Source organism: Bos grunniens, chromosome 20, assembly GCF_055505025.1.
Source record: "Bos grunniens cultivar Pamir isolate PY7600 chromosome 20, Bosgru_T2T1.0, whole genome shotgun sequence".
NCBI classification, from domain to species: domain Eukaryota; kingdom Metazoa; phylum Chordata; class Mammalia; order Artiodactyla; family Bovidae; genus Bos; species Bos grunniens.
In genome coordinates, this window is record NC_141184.1 from 12,886,200 (window position 1) to 12,903,291 (window position 17,092).

The window sequence follows — 17,092 nt, forward strand, 5'->3', positions numbered from 1 at the left end:
TTACTGGAGACCTCTGACTGTAAACCCTATGCAGGATTAAGGTGGGATGATGGTAAATTGTCTGTGACAGCTTGTACTGTGGATTTGGGGCTGTTTGTGGGGAAAATGGGATGGCGGACAGTCGTGGAACTGCGCGCTTGCTATAACCTAAGTAAGTATTCAGCAGCAGCTGCCAGAGCGATATGGGAGGCCAGGACCCCCAGTCCTCGGGGGTCAGCTAATATCTTTGGAGTTAGGCTCCACAGAGGGTCAAGTAAGTGCATGCAGAAGCAGTAACCTGCTTGTAACGTCAGAGGGTAATATTTAAAATGCCGTGTTTGTTCCCTTCCCCCCAAAACATTATGAACGCCAACCTTGTCCTTCAAGAAAACCGGGTGAAGCTCTCTCTTAACTATTATCTCTGTTGCTGCTACCACATGAGGGCCTGTGGGTCTAGGTGTGAGCAGGTGTTTTATATACGTTTTCTCATGTAAAATCAGATCCCCCCACCCCCTCCAGCAGGTGGAGGCTATTTCTGTGTTCGGATGAGGATCTCAGCCTCTGGGGAGGTTGAATGACTGCCCCAGTTTGCACCGCTTATGAGGGCTTGGGCTGGAATTTAAACCCACAGCTGCCAGACCACAAAGCCCCCACATTGCCTTTTCTTCTCCAATGGAGGGAAAGAGGAGAAACGACCCTCCCTCCCCATACAGCATCCCACAAGGCCTGGCGTTGTAATTGTCAGATTTTAAAACTGAATGTGTACATCCTCCTGTGTTGAAGATGGAAGCTGTAATTTACAAGTCTCACACTGAACAAAAGTGGAATGACAGATTCTGGGATAGAGCAAGCACTTTTTCACTGTAGTCTGAGCCCCGTGATTTAGCTTCTGTACCTTTCCTCTTCTCACCTGATGAAAGCTGATGTTCCTTCTTACATAAATAACCCCAGTAACCCCAGCTGTCCCGCTGAGATGGTTTTGAGTTTTGCTGCCTCCAGTCTGTCTCTGTCTAGGGAGGACTCGTGTGGCTGGGCTGGTCCCCACTTCCCTGGCTGTGGCCACTTGGTCTGAAGGGGGAGGAAGTCTCAGTGGCCCTCAGGGTTGGCGGAGGGAAGTTTGGGAAGGGCAGGGAGAGGCTGGCTGGGGAGGGAAGTTTTCCAGCCATTGGCTGTGTGTATCACATTATAAAGAATTCCCGGGCTTCCTTTCTAACTGAGGAAGGTTGCATGGGCGGGGGCGTGGGGAGGGGCCAGAGACGCTAAGCTGCTTTTTTAGGGGACAGTTTTATGAGGTGGGTGTGGTCCTTCCCTGGCTTCTTTCTCAAGCTGTTTTGCAGCTTCTCTTGTCTTTTTTGTTATTCATGGAAATGTACGCATAGATGATGAATGTTGTGGTCATGGGGAACAGAGACTTACTTCCTGCCATCCTCCTTTAGTGGGATAACTTCTGGGCGTGTGTTCTAGGTTTTCCTTTCTGTGGGGTGCATTTGCATCAGGTACACCTCACCTGTCTCCCTCACAGTATATCACCGGAAGGTGTACTATCCTCTTAAAATCTAATTTTCCTTTCTTCCTGGTTTATTCAAGGAGTTTCAGATTTTTTTAGTTTTTGTTTAATTGTTGCTTTAAAAAAAATTCTACAATTAAAGTCATATTGGCCTACTGTTGAATGGGAGAGTATGTGCTTTTGACATGCTATTTTAGTTGATCTTGATTTTAAACCAGCACAGGAGGTACAAGGCTCAAATTCGTATCAACTTAGTCAAGTTGAGATTTCACTTGTATGCATCATTTCTGGCTGTTGAGTTGGTTCTTGTCTTCATGGTTGATTGCATTTAAAGTTTGTTGTGGTTTTTTCTGCAGGAGGAGATGGCAGATGAGTTTATTTTGAGAAACCAGTTTTCATATTCAGAGAAGAACTCAAAATCCCCAGTTGTTACTATTTCACTGCAGGAACATCACCTCCTCCTCCCCTCCCCCTTCTCTGGATATGTATACACACACACACACACACGCACATATATTTGTATATATTAAATTTAGATATTATTTTGTGTCTGAACCATTTGAGAGTAAGTTGCAAGGTGATGTTGCCCTTACCTCTAAAGGGTGACTCCACGGTATTTTCTCAGAGCAAGGACATTCTCTTACATAATGACCCAAATTAGGAAATTAATTTTTATTATCTAAATTTGCTGACTTCAATAAAATTTTACCAATGATTCCAGAAACTCTTGGTGATTAAAAAAATCTTGGTGGTCCAGCGTTCTATCCAGGAACACATACAATTATTGATAGATTTAGTTGTCATGTCTCTTTGGTTTTCTTTAATTTGGAACATCTCCCCAGCCTGTCTCTTTTGTTCCCTGGAAGGTTCTAGTCCGTTCTTTGGAGGACGGTCTCTCGGTTTGGGGGGAGTTCCTCCTGACCAGGTTCAGGCCGTGCGTGGCCGACAGAAGGGCTGAGTCCTTCCCCTAACGCCCCATGGGGGGCCCAGCTGTCACCTGCCGTCTGTGAGATGTCCGTTCAGTCTTCTGATTCAGGGGTGACTACCACTGTACTGTTCACTTGTAATCAGCATCTTGTGAAGAGAGAATTCGAGACTGTGGAAAATCCTGTTCCTCTGCTGACTCTAATTTGCTAGTTATCTCCATTGCTGACTTTTGCCCGAATCAGTGATTATTATGATAATTTCAACCTGGTGAGGTTTCTAGCTTCATTACTCCTTCTGTGCTTCGACCGTAAGGGCAGAGCCTCTCTCCATGCCGCACTTATTTATTTCTGTAAGTGTGGCCTTACAGATTCCTGTCTTATTGTTCAGTTGCTAAGCCATGTCTGACTCTGCGACCCCAGGGACTCTCTTAGTCAGTGGGTTATAATCCTTCGATGTCATTACCCAGCTTGATGCTCAGTTGTTCATGATCTGGCCAGCGATGTCCTTTCAGACTGGCTCCTTTGTCTTTTGTGACGTGTCCCCGTCATTTATGGGGCACTTCCTTATTTTCTGACACAGTGAAATGTCCCAGGCTTCTGTTCTTTCCTGACTGCAGCCCTGAAATCGCCACTTCTCCAAGGAGCCCTGGTTGATTTTAGCAGAAGACAGCATGAAGAAACTCATTCTGGGCACCGAGTGTGCTTATGCTACAGGGGTGTTACTGCTTCCAGATCCTCTCAGTGCACAGAGCCGGGAATCGGGGAGTTTGCGTCCGCACGTGCTTGTGTGCACACACACACAGCATCACATGACATGTGCTGTTCTGTGCACACCTGTCTATAATAAAAACCGAGTTCGTACACATGCCTCAATTCCAGTCCAGTACTACAGACTGCATTTCAGTCTTTCCTTTCCCAAATTTGTATGTAATTCCCTTCTCTGAAGTGAAGGCTCCTTTTATCCCCAACGTCTGCACTGACTTACTCAGTCCTAGAAAATGCAGAAAGCAATTTCGAAATGCTAAGCCATACCACTGTGATAAACGAACCTACATCTTCAAGTTGAAACTGTTCAAATCGGCAGTTAGCGGTCAGCTTCTGTTCAGCTCCGTGCCTTGTCACTTAGTCACCCAAAGAAAACAGATGAAGTCATAGGCTGGAACTCCCCCGAGGTGTGTTTAAGAAAGAGCTGCCAGACTCGGTCAGCAGCTCGCTTTCTGGGGATGTTGAAGCACAACGGTGGAAAATCAGGAGTTGCCAAAAAAGAAGGGGAGATTAATTTCTAATAAGTGTGGTTTATAAAGCCGACACCTGTTGTGGGCAAAACAGTTGATCATCTTCATCTTCATGTACGCGTTGCCGGAAGACAGGAGGGAAAAGGAAAAAAGTGTTGAGATACTAAGAGTGAATGATTGGACGCAAGGGATGGTCTGAGAAATGGATGGGTGTGGGTGGAGGCTGGGGAGGGGGTGGTCTTTTCTCAAGAATCCATCACGTGCTATGAGTAGAGGAGGGAGCTGAGTGCGTGGAGTAAGTCATGAGTCATGACTTTTGAGACTTGCTTGCTGCCCTTCATTGATTAAATGTTTCTTCCCAGAAACCACCTCTGGAGTGTCCGCATTTGTGTGGGATTTCTAGGAAGTGTCTTTGGGCACTCAGTTCTAGAAACTGTGGGCCACTGGGTGCAGATCTCGTTACAGGCAAGATGAATTTTTGCTGTTCAGAGGTTTGCTCCATTAAACGATGGCACAGAACACGGGCTCTTGATTTGGGGAGACAGTGTTGGTTTCCTTTGTCGCACTGTTTTCTGTGCCTGTCCACGTGCTCCTTGAATGGTCATCTGGGAGAGTCAGCCTCTGTACCTGTACAAGCCCTTCCTACAACTAGACAGTTCAGCCAGAGAGAATAATTTGCTTGTTAATGCCCTAAGAGCGAAAGCCTTTTGGTTTGGAAAATTTGGAGAATAAAAGGTCATGACCGCTAATGGGTCAAGCATTCTGGGGGAAGGGCTTTTGGGTGCTGAAAATGTTACGGGATTACCTAGTGGCCGGTGGCTTAGCAGTCAAGAATCTGTCTGCAGTGCAGGAGACGTGAGTTCAGTCTCTGGGTGGGGAAGATCCCTTGGAGAAGGAAATGGCAACTCCCTCCAGTATTCATGCCTGGAGTATCCCACGGACAGAGGAGCCTGGCGGGCTACAGTCCACGGGGTCGCAGAGAGCTGGGCCTGACCAAGCGCACACACATGATGATGAATATACTAAATATACTAAAGTCAACTGTACACTTTTTTTAAAAGGGAGAATTTTATACTATGTGAATTATGTATCAATAAAAAGGATACAACTAAATTGGCAATATTTCAAAGTCTTAAACAGCTTCATTTATTGAGTGCTTACAGCCACCAGCTATTTAATTTTCACAGTCCTCTGCAGGGTAGGCAGTGGCATCCAATTTTGTACCCGAGGGAGGGGACTCAGAGGGTTTTAACTTCCTGCAAGTCAGTAGCTCTTAGGGCTAGCCTGGAGGATCCAAGCATGCAGTGGTCTCCCGGGCAGGGTCCCAGGTAGACGGAGTGTGCCTGCAGGGTTTTCTCCTGCTGTACCCTGCATATCACACTGCGTGTGGGACACCATCCAGGGAGCCTTCTTTGGTGTCTGAGGGAGGAAAAGAAATCACTCCTTTCTGAAGGAGGGCCTTGTAGATAAGACCTGATTGAGCTTCTGTTGTGGTTTGATGGTGTGTGCGTGCTCAGTCCTCTCAGTCGTGTCCAACTGTTTGTGACCCCATGAACTGTGGCCCACCAGGCTCCTCTGTCCTTGGGATTCTCCAGGCAAGAACACTGGAGTGGGTTGCCATGGCCTTCTCCAGGGGATCCTCTGCACCCAGGGATCAAACCCCTCATCTAGGTGTATCTCCTGCATTTTGGCGGAATTCTTACCATGGAGCCGCTGGGGAAGGCTGATTTGATGGTATATTTGGTCATTTCTTAGAGAACGTTGAAGTATCTATCCTGTTGAAAATTTCGGGGCATCTCAGTCAAAAAGATAAGGACAGGCTTTGCTCTCCTGTAAGTGGTGTATCTGTGGGCCCTGAGGGCACAGCTGAAGTGGTTCAAACTGGTGATCGCACCCTTGCAGCATCCTGGAGAAGTTGAGGGAGAGGCGGCATGGTGCCTGCTCCCACTCAGAGTGGCCGCCAGGGTTCTCCTGCTCATGTGAGTTCTCCGTCCTTGGATATTGGAGTCAGCTCTGATTGCTCGTGCACACACACACACACAACCAGCGTGTTAGACTCCAAGACAGAAACTGTATCAATTTGCATAAAATCGCATATGCTCTGTTGCAAGAATTTTCATTGTGCCTGTTTTAGAATTGAGTTGACACTTCATACAGGGTATGTGAGCTTCACTTAAAAGGAGATGTCTCAGAAAGAAGAATTTGTGTGGCTTTGACATTACTTTTGGGCATGGTCCCCGAAAGAAAGGAACCATAGAAGACTTTTTTTTTTGAGCATTTTGAAACCTTTTCTCCTGCTTCCATACATTAAAAGCATGTAAAGCAGGTTGGAGTTTTGTCTGCTGTGTTGCCTGCCTGCACTGGGGACCAGAGATCTATGGAACAGGAGCCTTCCTGCTGGGTGGTGACCTTTTTATGATGTTTGGTCTGTCATCTTTGTTTCTCTGTTTCAAATGCCTAGCTCAGAATTGCTTGGCACTTGAAGTGGTTTTCATCTTCACAGGACTTTATGGGCATTGTCTAATGTACATGGCACTGTGTAATGAATGAGCTGTTTATCCTTTGATCTGTGTCAATATGCCAGGTGCCATACAGCTGGAGAAGACAAAAATAATATTCTGGCCGGCGGGAGTTTGTATCTCTAAAGAGGCAAGGTGATTAGCAGGTTCTCTCTTCTGGCCTCTTTTGAAAATGTGCTGGGGAATAATGTAGAAATTAAAAGGACAAGAGGTCATCAGCGAGCCCAAGTCCACCTAATTGGAATTGCTCTCAAGGTGAAAATGAAATTTGAGGCGCTCTTGAAAAGACCAAGTCGATTATCTCTCAGTTACGCATATATATTGACATACATAATATTTCTCCTGTTTACAGATGAGGATTTTGCCAAAGCTAGGGCAGAATTATTTTCAGTTCTCTTCATACCACCCCCGAATCCTCTTTTTCTTTGCCTGGGGTGCAGGGATGTGCTTTGTAACTGAAGCTACATGAGAGTCACAAGTGCAGTTTTCTGAGTTTCAGACCTGATCAGTCCCCCTGCCCTCGCTGGGCTGGCCTCAGGGGAAGCTTCTAGACCTCTTGCCCCGTCAGCTGCTCGAACCCCATCGCACACCCCACACTGTGACCCTGCCCTTGGCCCTGTCTCTGTGTTTGGTGTTCCCTCCTATTCTGGGTTTTGCTAACTGCCTCAGCTTAGATCACGCATCACTTCCGTTAGGAAACCACCCATGTGTCTTCTCCTGGCCTCATGGGCTGGCTGTGTTGATGTAGAACCTCGTATAGACCGCGTTCTGGTTCTGGGTCTCTGGGTCGTGGTTGTTTCCTGTGAAGATGGGCTTGCTGGTCTCTGGCCTAGGGCAAGCTCCAAGGAGAGACGCGGTCAACGGTTTTTGATTCACTGGTCCTAAACCCAGCCTGTTGGAGAAGGAAATGGCAACTCACTGCAGTGTTCTTGCCTGGAGAATCCCATGGACAGAGGAGCCTGGTGGGCTACAGTCCATGGGATCGCAAGAGTTGGATACGACTTAGCGACTAAACCACCACCACCACTACCACCCCAGCCTGTATCAGAATCACCCACAAGGTTTAAAAAATTACAGAATTGCCAGCGATTCTCATTTAGTAGTTCTAGAATAGAGCCCTAGAATCTGTTTTTAATCAAAACCCTTCCGGTAATTCATGTGCACAGCTAGAGGTAGCAACCTTGAGTTACACCAGGGTGCGCTTGCTGGTTTTGGTTGCGGGGCCGTGGCTAGTTTTGGGTAATACGCTCGGTGTGCAGACCCTTTCGCTTACATGCCTGGAGGAAGTGGAGAGATGGAGTGAGGGCCGTGTGTGACGGGCAGCCTTCCTGCGGAAGACTGGCCCATTGAGGAGCCGGCCCACCAGCCTGGTTATCTGCTGTGTGAATAGGCTGAGTGCACGACTGGCCTTCCAGACTCACATTTGAAGTTACCGTGTTGCCATAGAGATGTTATGTAGTGTGTAAGAAGAGTAGAGAAATCATGTCGTAAATTATCAGCACAGATGGCTTGTAATTTAACACTCTCCTAGCCCGTGTTCTTTGTACTAGTACTTGAGAACGCTTGAAAATAACAGTTCTTACTTTGTTTTTCACCTGTAAAAATGGCAGAGTTCATACGGTGATTTGAAATGGAGTTTATCGTTGCCACCCACAGACACAGTATACAAGGGCAGTAACAGGTGGGAGAATACCTGAAAACATTTTAGGAGTGGCCTCTTCACCTCTACTTTAAAAACTCACATGTAATTTGCTCCCCCCCGCCCCCGCCCCAGTCCACTTAGATTTCATACTCTCCCTTATTATTATTTTTAAAATTTTTATTAATTAAAAAATTTTTTTCCTTTATTTATGGCTGTGCTGAGTCTTTGCTGCTGTGTGGGCTTATTTTGCTTATTCATGGCTGTGCTGAGTCGCTGCTGCCGTGTGGGCATGAGCGGGGCCTGCTTTCTAGTTGTGGAGCTTGGGCTTCTCATCATAGCAGCTTCTCCTGTTGCAGAGCACAGGCTCTAGGCGCCCAGGCTCAGTAGTTGTGACTCGTGGGCATGGATGTTGTGGCGTGTGGGCCTAGTTGCTCCACGGGGGATATATGATCTTCCTGGACCAGGAGTCGAACCCATTTCCCTGCATTAGCAGGTGGATTCTTAACCACTGGACTACCAAGAAAGTCCCCTCTCCCTATTATTCTGATAGGACTAGTCAGGGATAATTTTTATCTCCTGGCTTGATAGTAAAAGGACTATAACAAGATCGCTTAGATTCAGGCAAAACACTGACTTTCAAGGTGTTTTATATGTGATTGACAATATAAAGGGTATCTTCCATAGGAGATCTCTTTTAAACTTTTTCCTCTTCTGTTTTAATCTATGAACTGATGGGTCGCTCTTGAAGATTGCATCCCTCATCAAGGAAATTTATTCTTTCTCTCTTGCAGGGAACTGGAGTTCTGAAATGTGCATGCATGTAGGCATATACACACACATATACACTCATGCATGCTTGTAATTTACATTGTGTAAATGAGGAGAGTGAATATATATTTAAACAACTTTAAATTAGCAAATGATAGTCCTATTAATATAATTTTAAAATTCAGTAAAGCTTTTTTTGATTTTTAGGTACTTGGGGTTTGTTACACACAAGAACATAATTCTTAGATTTTTTTCCCCCCCTCACATTCTGAAAGTATCCAGAATTAACAGGCTATCCCTACATACATTTTCATGAATCTCATTTCTCATTTCTGTAAGCAGTTATTTGCAAATAAAAAATTAACAAGTAAGTTTTCCAGTCTCCAGATAGTTCCTGACTTGCTTATATGTGAATGTAACATTAACAGTACAGGGCACTTCCCTGTGCCTCTCTGTCTGCCTGTGTAAGTGCTTTTTATGAGCCTGTGCTGCTGGTACGGGTGGTGGTTTCTGATGCTGTTTAGTGGTAGAACAGATAGGTCAGTTGTAAACCAGCTCTGCTGGATGTACTACTTCCTTCAGGAGGAATCATTCAGATGACTTAGGTCTTTTGATACCTCTCTGTCAGTGCTGGAAAATTTAACAGCAACAACAAAAACCTTGGTAATTATATTGGAAAGCATCTGAAAAATAATCTTACAGAGGCCTCAGAGCCATTACAGGAGCAAGGAGGGAAGTGTTGGGAGTTAAGCCCCAGTTTCTCTGAAAAGCATGGCACACCACTCGGCAAGGTTGGCTCAACCTCCTGGGAACCGTCCTCTGCCAGTCTGTTGGCACTGGCTTGAATGAATCGGTGAAATTGCCCAATTATTGAAATGGATGGCTTAAGGGGAGGTTATTTGGCTTGTAAACCCACCTGTCATGGTAATGAGGCAAAACTGATGGTAGAGTCTGCTCAGGATCCGATTTACATCAAGGGCAGAAAGGCTCCTGCTGCCCAAACCCAGGATCTTGTCTTCCTGAGACTGCTTTATGAATGTTTGGACAGTGCCCTCCTGGCCAGTGGGATTTGGAGAGTCACTGGGTAGCTTTCCATGAACTTCCTCCTCATTAGCAGGGAAGGTTCATCTTTTCCCTCTGGTCAGAGTTGGAACGAGTCCTGTTTTGTTCCTCTTGGTGAACCCACTGGCATTGGTGTGCTTGTCTGTTTCCTCTTCCCAGCCTCTAAACGCATCTCTTTTTTGCTGGCTTGTTACCTCTGCAGGAGGAGTTTCCTCATGGCAGTGTCTGCACGTTTAACCCACGTTCAGCCTTTTACCCATAGTGTCCTGAGGTATCGCTGTCATCTTGCCTGTTGAATTGCTTGTTAGAAACACTGAGGACATGTGCGGCCACCAGAACCGTGGGCAGCAGGACAGCTTGGCCCTTTCCAGTTGCACCTGGCCCTGTGTGGCCATGGAGCTCTCTGAAGGAAGGATGCTCTCAAGGCAGATGAATGAACACAAGCTCCCCCCACCACCCCCAACTTCCCAGTAGCTGTATTTTATTTCATTTTTCCTGTTGACCATCCATCTTTCTTTCGGAGGCTCTTTGTCTGGGTGTCCTTCAGAGGGACTTTCTTTAGGAGACTGACTCACCCAGAGGTCATTCTCACACAGCCTTAGTCCTTCACAAGCAGAGCCCCATCTGCCTTACTGAAAAGTAAGCTTTTCAGAAAGGCCCCTGAACCCTGTAAATAGCTGTCACCAGTGCCCTCCTTTGGAGCTGTGTGTTACTCTGAGGCCTGGGTTCATCCACCCGTCCTGGGTTTTCTGGCGTCCAGACGATGTCAGGTCAGCTAGAATGGGATGGGTAGTGGCTGCCAGGGGCACACGCCCTGATTCCAGACCTGGTGAAGTAACCAGTGCCTTTCTTCACGAATCGGACTCTTTTCTTTTTTAATCCCCTGTTTTCTCACTTTTTTCCTGCCTCTTATGTCTCTTCTTTGATCACTTTAGAGTGACCGTGCCGCGCCTGGGCCATTGCTGAACTTGGCTGGAGGCAGATGAGAGTTCGATTTCTGGGTCAGGCACTTAGGAGCATCCACAGCGAGGCTCCCCTTGGAGAGTCTTGATAAATAAAGCACTGGCACCCAGGCACAGTCTCGGACTGGGAGAGCAGCGAGGCCCGCGGAGCACCCTGCCCTGTCCCCAGGTCCCTCGTGTGAGTCCCCTCCTGCGGGTCCCCTCCTGTCTCCTGTGCCTTTCCACCTGGAATAGCACCCCTGACTCTGAATCTTTTTCTACTTGACACTTTTTTTTTAATTGTACTGTATGCCATACCACACAGTAGGCAGGATCTTGATTCCCTGACCTGCCCAACTCTTGGCGACCCCATGGACTGTAGCCCTCCAGGCTCTGTCCGTGGAATTTTCCGGGACAGAATACTGGAGTGGGTAGCCATTTCTTTCTCCATACTCGACGCCTCTTTAATCACAGGTATATCTGATGTAAAACTGGCACTGGATGATGATCTTTGCTAAACTTTGTTTAGCAAATAAAATACCACTAGTTCTGATTTTGGGGGTAATTCGATTCCTCCCCCTAAACTGTGGTATAATTACTCATCACGATTCAGTTGGGCTCTGTCACCCCAGCGTCAGGTACTTTCTTCCTAATATTTTATTTTCTTAGCTGCCATCGACATCGAGGCTAAGCTTCACTCACGGTTGTATCCCTAGCACCCAGCACCCAGTCGGTGCTTAAATGTTGGCTGGAGGAACAGGCAAGGGCACGCACATCTGAGGGCGGGAGGCAGATGTTGGCTCGAGGCCCAGGTTTCTTTCTGGTGTAACATCCTCTCTTGTGCAGGACGGTGGAAGAGAGCCGGCTTCTGTGCCTGGGGCCTATGCGTGCGAGCGGCCGGCCGGCCGGGCAAGGAGAAGCAGTGGCCCCTTTCCTTGTTTGGCTGTTCTCGTGTTTCTGCGTTGACCTGCTTACTGCTGTTTACTGTTGAAGAATTAGCTACTTCTCCAGACCCATGACGCCTCTCCCACTTGGACTTGTCTCCTTGCCATCCCCAGCTCCATCTAGCCTGGCCAGGCTCAGCCGATTCCGTGTCTGCCGAGTGATTACTAGGTTTGATCAGTTGCAGAGCTGAGTGGAGAAGCATCTTTTCTCAAGGTTTCGTTTGAGATTGGGATCTAGTTGCTGGTGAATGTTTTTGTTCTAAGGAGTTAATTTCCCAGTGGGTAGACCGAGGAAAGGTCGCGTTGGGGAGTGAGAGTGCTGGTTTTCTAAGCTCTCGGGAATGTTTTCTTAGGAGAGCTTTCCATCAGCCTGCTAAGAGTTTCAGGTTCTTCTCGGCCTTCCCTTTTCCATACCTCGCTTCCATTTCTGAGATTTCCCCTCCCCTCCCTTTTAAGGCTTTAGTTACAGGAATCTGAAAACAGGCCACAGGGCCTTTTAAAATTATACACATCAATATGAGGCCAACCCAGTTTTTCATAAATAGGTCAAGCTGTTTCTGCAAAGTTGGGTTTCAAAAACACTCTCTCCTTTAAAAGAAAGAGGTATTTTAAGGAAAGATGAGCCCCCGAGCAGGCAGGCACAACCAGCGTTCAAAGCTCAACTGTTGTCAGGGCCTGAGACTCCCGGCTGCAAGGAGATGCTGACTTCCGGGGCCTGTCTTGGATGGACTGCCAGGTGCCACAGGCATTAATTCCCAAGGGAGAGTCTGCCCTGGGCCACAGGTGTTGTCGGGCCAGGCTGGGCATGAAGAGGAAGGCGGGCGGCAGACTCTGGGTCCCGGAGAAGCAGCTTCTGAACTTGGGCAGTGAGGAGCCAGCGTTGCACCCAGGGAGGGTAGCGGAGACAGATTTTCTTCAGTTGACCAAGTATTCTTGCTTCATTTAACTACCAAACGTTTATGTCTTATAGAGAGAACAACTTAAACATCAACTTAAACATCTCCCCGAAGTTCATTTTTTACTGATGGTTGTGCTTTCAATCTCTGTTATCAGAATCAGCTGATAGCAACCTGATGTTGAGAAGGCATCTGAACGGTAGCACCTCAGGGGAGGGGAGAAACCACGGTGGGACTTGCAAGGAGGTGCTTCACGCTTATTTGAGAATAGATACCCTTGAAGAATGGTGGTCATCTCTGGCGTGCTCCTTGAAAGAGTTTCTTGGCCTCTGTTTCATGTTTGTAAGGTTGAGAAGAGGTCTGACTAGCTGTGAAGACTGTGTTCACAGATGTAAACATTCACAGTATCACATGTGAGAACATCACCCCACAGTCACGGATGGAACCTTTATCACGCATCTCATGGGCCTCATCACCGGTGAAGACTGTGCTCGCCAGGTGTTCAGTTCACCACCAGGTTTTTTGTGCTGTTAACATAGGGACTCTTGAGAGTCCTTTAATCTGCAAGGAGATCAAACCAGTCAATCTTAAAGAAATCAGTCCTGAATATTCATTGGAAGGACTGATGCTGAAGCTGAAACTCCCAATACTTTGGCTACCTGATGCAAAGAACTGACTCATTGGAAAAGACCCTGATGCTGGGAAAGATTGAATGCAGGAGGAGAAGGGGACAACAGAGGATGAGATGGTTGGATGGCATCACCAGCTCAAAGGACATGAGTTTGAGTAAACTCCAGGAGTTGGTGATGGACAGGGAGGCCTGGCGTGCTGCAGTCCATGGGGTCGCAGAGTCGGACACAACTGAGTGACTGAACTGAACATAGCCGCATGCAGGAGAAGCACTTTGAGTTTTACCCTGCTGCTGCTAAGTCGCTTCAGTCGTGTACAACTCTGTGCGACCCCATAGACGGCAGCCCACCAGACTCCCCCGTCCCTGGGATTCTCCAGGCAAGAACACTGGAGTGGGTTGCCATTTCCTTCTCCAACGCATGAAAGTGAGACGTGAAAGCAAAGTCGTTCAGTCATGTCCGACTCTTCGTGACCCCATGGACTGCAGCCTACCAGGCTCCTCCGTCCATGGAATTTTCCAGGCAAGAGTTTTACCCTAAGTTCCCCCAAATAGGGAGGCTCCACATAGGTGAACTAAGTAGATGCTCCACAAATGTGTTATTCATCACATTTTTAAAATAGGAGATTCTCCAATAAATCTTGAGTATATTGCAGTAGAATATGACTTATAAAGCCTGGTGTAGATGTGCTCATTTTTTTCCCTTATACTTGATTTTCAAGCTGATTTCTACTCCACAGTGTCATGTACTGGGGTAACTTGCATCTATGTTGCTTCGGGTCCTGTGTTCCAGCCCCGGAGAGCCTTGTGTAGGTGCCTGCGCCCCTGCTCCCGATCACAGGCTGCCCTCTGAGCCAGGCTTTAGTCAGTTGGGTTTGTTTGGCTTCTGTGACTTGGTGGGTGCCAGGGCTTACGAGTTCATGCCACCACTTGGCAGTAGGCATGTTTAAATTCATGTTCCCGTATGTCCATGTTTTTTCATTTTAGTTACTGGTTGATGTCTCAGCCTGGTAGTTGCAGTAACCTGTGTTTAGAATTGATGGTTGGAAATGTCACCAGGAAACCCAGATCCGTGTGGCGTTCCTCTCCTGGGGCAGGCCGTGGCCTTTCCCCACCCCCGAGGGGACGAGAGAGCCTCAGAGCAGGAGGGCCTTTGCCAGCCTCCCACCCGGATCTGAGAGCCGGTGGTCACTGGGTGCCCTCTGCAGCCGGCACCCTCAGGGCTACTATAGAGGGTTAGGTTTTTGATGCTTACAGTTTGAGTGTTTTACTTTTTAACTAGGTTATTTGAGGTGAATGTGTGGATTAAGTTTCTTGTTCTTTGTGTAGGACAGAATTAAAGGGAAAAATCTAAGCCATCCTGGTCTGATGATTTCGTTCATCACTCCTGTTACAGTCTTCATGGGTATTAGGACAGATTTGTTCTGTTTTTTTTTTTTTTTTTTCTTTTATAAGAAGGTCCCCGTTTTTATATTTTTAATATTTATTTGTTTATCTGGCTGGCCCGGGTCTTAGTTGCTGCATGTGAACTCTTAGTTGGGTTGTGTGGGGTCTATTCCCCTGACCAGGGATTGAAGCCTGGCCCCCTGCATTGGGAGCATGGAGTCTTAGCCACTGGACCACTGGGGAAGTCCCCCCGTTTTTTATTTTCATGTCATGCTTTTTATTTTTACATCATATATTTACCTCACACAGTTGTGCTTGATGGTACAAGAGTCGTATTTTTAAGAAAGTGTTCCCACGTTGCCATGTCCTTTACTTTTGCAGGATGATGTCATTTCTGATGATCGATCACTAATTGGTATGTCTGAATAGCTCTTTTTCGATTCCAGGTATTATTTCTAGTGATTTTAAAATGAGAAATTTTCTTGAAAGGTGGGAAATTTGGGTTACGGCTCTGACTTTACCACGGAGTCCCAGGAAATAGCTTGCCCTGTTTCATAAATTCTTTATATGTTGGCGTCTCTTGAGGGTGCTTATCAAGTCTGTGATGTCCTTTGTTTTATTCAACTGGAATGCTCGAGTTGCCGTAAAATGCATGTCAATGAGATATGCTGTAACTTGCATTTATTCTCTGCAGTGGTGGAAAAAAAATTGTCTTCTATACTTAATTATGGTTTCTCATATTGGGTTCATAGTGAGTTCTTAAAAACTAGGATCACCCACTAGTTGACTGAAATCTACTTTTGGGAAATTAAAAGTGATAAGTACTTAATGCTATTTTAGGATTAGCTTGAAAATATTCTGTAAGTTGATAGCACTTGGATCCCATGATGGTGTTGTCACCAGCTGTAGAATGATTTGGTTATTAGACAAGGTGTTTTAGAAAGGGTTTATTATTAAAAACAGGTGGTGGCCAGCTTTTATAGAGGAAAGAGAAGGTAGTTGAGAAAAGCAGGGTTCCAGGTGATTGAATGGTGTGTAGATGAAGCTGGGGAGAGGGAGAAGGAGGTCGCAGGGTGGGAGATCAGGCCATGTGTTAGGGATTTAAGGAAATGCTGTAAGCGGTGGTCTGCAACCTTTTTGGCAGCAGGGACCGATTTTGTGGAAGAGTTTTTCCCACAGACCCAGGGGAGTGGGGGGGTTTGGGATGGTTCAAGCATGTTACAGTTATTGTGCGCTTTACTATTATTACATCAGCTCCACCTCAGATCATCAGGCGTTAGATCCCGGAGTGGGATGTAACTTATAATATTGGGGTGTATTTTCTGTATTTCACTCAAACCAGAAGTTCCTATTGTGACATGTTTTGAATTTTTAAAAAAGTTTCATGTTAGACACAGTAAAGTTTTTTGTGGTTAGCTTTATGACGTAGATAATATTTAGCTTTTTCTTTTTTAAATTAAAAAACACATTCCATGGAGAGAGTGTAGTAATTTATATATACCAGGGTTAAAAAACTTTGCTTTTATTTAAAAATTTGATATACTTGCTTTCGGTAATCTTTTGCTAGTCCCTGAATCCTTCGCCGTTCAGTTTTATGATCTATTTTATTTAAAACAATCTTTAATGCTCACTTATTCATTCATACATCACACATTTCTTGAGCACCTACTGTATGCTCCGCAGTAGGTAAAAGTAAAACCTAAAACCTTTCTTGGAGTTGATTTGAAGTTCTTGAGAGAGAATATTATATACATAGAAATGTATTTTATCACTTTTCAACCATTTGCATTAAAAATATTAAGGTTTAAACACCTATTTTAACTTGCTGTATAATTTCAGCATTTGGTGAAATATTAGCAATTATAATAAGAAATTAATTAGAATGTGACCCTGTTTTAGCATTCCAGTTATTAAATTCTGTCTAGCCTTGTCCTGAAATCAAATATCATAAAGGTATTTGGGGGAAGGATTGCAGATCTTTCCAGGCCTGGAGTAGTAAAGACACAGAGAGTGTCCAGAAGACGCAACCAAGTCTGATTTACCCAATAAAATAAGTAAGTCAGACATCTGGTTTGTACTTCATTTTGTATGACCACAGAGAAAGAACTGATTGATGTTCAGCAAAAGCTATATACATGGCAGATTATTTATACCGTTGTAAAAGAAAGAAAACATTTGGTAATAGCTTGATGCAGATATAGTGCCATTATAAGAAAGGCCTGTTGCTAAGTCTCTCATTGTTCACTCTAAATAATTGGTGGTGGTGTTTGGTCGTGAAGTTGTGTCTGACTCTTCTGCGACCCCATGGACTGTAGCCTGCCAGGCCTCTTTGTCCATGGATTTTCCAAGCAAGAATACTGGAGTGGGTAGCCATTTCCTCCTCCAGGGGGATCGTCCCAACCCAGGGAATGAACCCGAGGCTCCTGTGACTCCTGCATTGGCAGGCGGGTTCTTTACCACTGAGCCACCAGGGAATACTGTTGACTAAAACTACAGGAATGCCAATCTAAATGTTTCAGCATTTGAAAGACTCTAAAATTGTACCATTTAAGGTAATGCTGGCTAGCTAAACTTTATAACACTTGATTGTATACCCTAAGCTGAAAGAGCCCGAGGTCAGAATTAGGCGGTCTGAATTATTTGGGATAATGGAGGACAA

The 17,092-nt window shown here is 45.9% G+C and overlaps 1 protein-coding gene across 8 annotated transcripts in view; it reads left to right on the forward strand.

The window, feature by feature from the left end:
• The window catches only part of TRIO (trio Rho guanine nucleotide exchange factor), a 363,061-nt gene that overhangs the window by 10,747 nt on the left and 335,222 nt on the right, over positions 1 to 17,092 (forward strand). The gene's annotated exons all lie outside the window — the stretch shown is intronic.